Source organism: Diachasma alloeum, unplaced genomic scaffold (genome assembly GCF_001412515.2).
Source record: "Diachasma alloeum isolate Michigan unplaced genomic scaffold, Dall2.0 Dall_scaffold_00533, whole genome shotgun sequence".
NCBI lineage: Eukaryota > Metazoa > Arthropoda > Insecta > Hymenoptera > Braconidae > Diachasma > Diachasma alloeum.
In genome coordinates, this window is record NW_021680665.1 from 499,854 (window position 1) to 502,415 (window position 2,562).

The 2,562-nt window shown below is 37.0% G+C and overlaps 1 protein-coding gene across 3 annotated transcripts in view; it reads left to right on the forward strand.

The window, feature by feature from the left end:
- Positions 1-1,645: 1,645 nt before the first annotated feature.
- Positions 1,646-2,562, forward strand: part of LOC107042880 (transcriptional repressor p66-alpha) — a 14,501-nt gene continuing 13,584 nt past the window's right edge. For 2 of the 3 annotated variants that reach the window (XM_015264107.2, XM_015264112.2), the window contains exon 1: positions 1,646-2,540. The gene's annotated coding sequence lies outside the window, so the exon portion shown is untranslated. The remainder of the gene's footprint in view (positions 2,541-2,562) is intronic. The other variant, XM_015264108.2, reaches the window with a different exon arrangement.

Here is a 2,562-nt window from a genome sequence, read left to right on the forward strand (position 1 = left end):
CAACATCTTTTTTATTCCGGATCCTGCATTTGTCTTTTCCTAAATACAGTAAATTAATTCTATAAACCATTACATTGATTCAGTTTCGAAGAAATAAAAGATTGCTTTGTTCCCAAGGCATACTTGAACACAAAATTATTCATTCAGAGAAGAATCTAACAAAAATCTCGAAAAACAGAAAAATAAATAAAATTTGTATGTCTAATATGAAAATTGTTGTCAGTGTCAAACTTTTGTAATAAAGAATTTATGGTTTCTGCGTATCGAAATAACGTGTTATGTCGCAATACCTTAGTCAAACGGGAGATAGTTGTTTAAAAAACTAATTGAAGAAAGAAATAGATAGATCATTTTCTTACACTCATCAAAGTTAAAATTTGCGGGAAAAATGATCAATGATGAATAATTTTTTTTAGGCTTTTTGAATTGATTTTTCTTTCTTACACTCAACGGCTCAACTGAAGTTTATTCACACTACTTTAATACAAAACATCAAATCTATCAAAATATGAAGGGACTTCAATGTGCATAGACAAAAGGTCATTTTGTCGAGGAAATGATGTGACAATGTTAAAATATGTCGTTCTTTTAAAAATCGCTTTCAATTTCTCGTTATTATCACTATTTTTACACTATATAAGGGATGATAAAAATGGGGGAGGATGGGGCAATATGGAGACCGGATTTATATAATAAGGTGAATAGGATCAAATCTACTGTTCCGACTTCATTTAAAGATTATTAAAACAAGAACATTGTCATAAGACTGCGTCGTAGGAGTTGCAAGAACTTCAGTTCGCAATGAACTGAAGAGCTAAAATTTGGATCATATGTTGTTGAGGACATTTAAAAAGGATTCCCAAAATTTCAAGTATTTGTTTCCACACGAATTTTTAAGATATCCATCGTCAAACATTGAATTTTTGTCTTTTTTAAGCTTTTGTCGATGCATATCTCAAAAATTCGCGTGGGAAAAATACTTGAAATTTTGGGAATCGTTTTCACATGTGCTCAACAACATATGCTCCAAATTTTAGGTCTTCAGTGCATTGCTAAATTTTCACCAAGTATAACTCACTGAAGAAGTACCTTAATATCTCTTCGAACTCTAATTTCTCTCTATAAAAAAATACCCACACGATTCTGTTGAAAAATGCCGGTTGAAATTTTTTTTGACTTCTTGAATAGGATCAACTTTTTCGGGCGTCCATTTGACCTCACTCTTGAATAATTTTACGGTTGTGGACTTTGCCAAGCAGCAATTTTTAAAAATTCGATTATTGAAAAATTGTTGAAAATCTTTTGAGCGTTCCTTTCAGCGTATCATATATCCATTTATCAGGTGTCCAGATTGTCCAATGAAACAATTTGAAAAACTTTGAATTTTGAAAAAAAAATTTTTTTGTAAAGTCTTTGAGTGTCCATTTTACGCCATCCTCCCCTACGAAAAAATACATAAAATTAATCAATTTTTTCTTGTCGAATTCAATTCAAATTTCAGCCTGCAAAATCTCCTTTATCAACAGTCCTATCGATAACTTACCACTCCCTCCAACATTCCACCAGAATGCACTGTTCTCACTCATTATCCCTCACTTCTTCCGGTCTCCTTCCGTTGTTCACCAACGTGAGGGGGGTCGTTCGAGGGCGCAAAGTAGTTGTACACCACGCGCGTGTCTCGACCCACAACCCCCGATAAACATTGTCCACTATCAGCTCAAAAACTCCCCACAGAAGCACCCAATCAGTGAAGCGAAAGTTCCCCGAAGCCCCGAATCTCTTGAAATAAAAAATAAAAACAAAAGGAAAAATTAAAAAACCGGAGTAACAATCGGATCAAACCCGGATGATTGGCCGGCGGCGAGCATCATTGGTGGGGGCAAGTGTCGAGTGAGTGAGATAGAGTGAATTTGACCGAGTGTGGCGGTCCCTCCGCCATGTTGAATCACTCTCGTTGATTTTTTCGCAGAGGTGGCGCGTATTATTTGGTCCATCCCCCAAAAAAATCCAGTGAAACAAAAGTCCATCACTCGTGATATCCTCCTCCCCTTGAACAATATCTGTCCTAGTCCTATCACGCATCACCTCAATCCCTAACCCTCCCCTAATTTCCCGACGCTCCACACACGGTCGCACTTCGCGAGTCCAGTGAATAAGATGCCGGGAACAAGCAAGACGAAAGCGTGCGAAAATGCGAGTTTATAAACCAATAATAAAAATGTTAAAATGTATCAGTGCTGTTGTGTACTCTCTACTCCGAATGATGTGTGAGTGATCATCAATGACAATAATATTCTCCAATAAACACTGTGTTGTTGCTTCCATCCGTCAAACTACTGCGACAGATAAGCGTGGTAAATCAATCGAGTTACAATTTTTTTTTTCATTATCAGTTGAAACATCGTGGGTGAGAGTTTGTACAACGTGTAAAAGGAATCCCGTGTTTCTTACGCCGTCCAGATGAGAGTCTGAACGGGGTTACATGAAGCTAACCGGCTCATTCTCGTTTAATCTCACCACTCGGATTACTAAAACTCGAGGTAAAGTATCATCCCCCCCCCC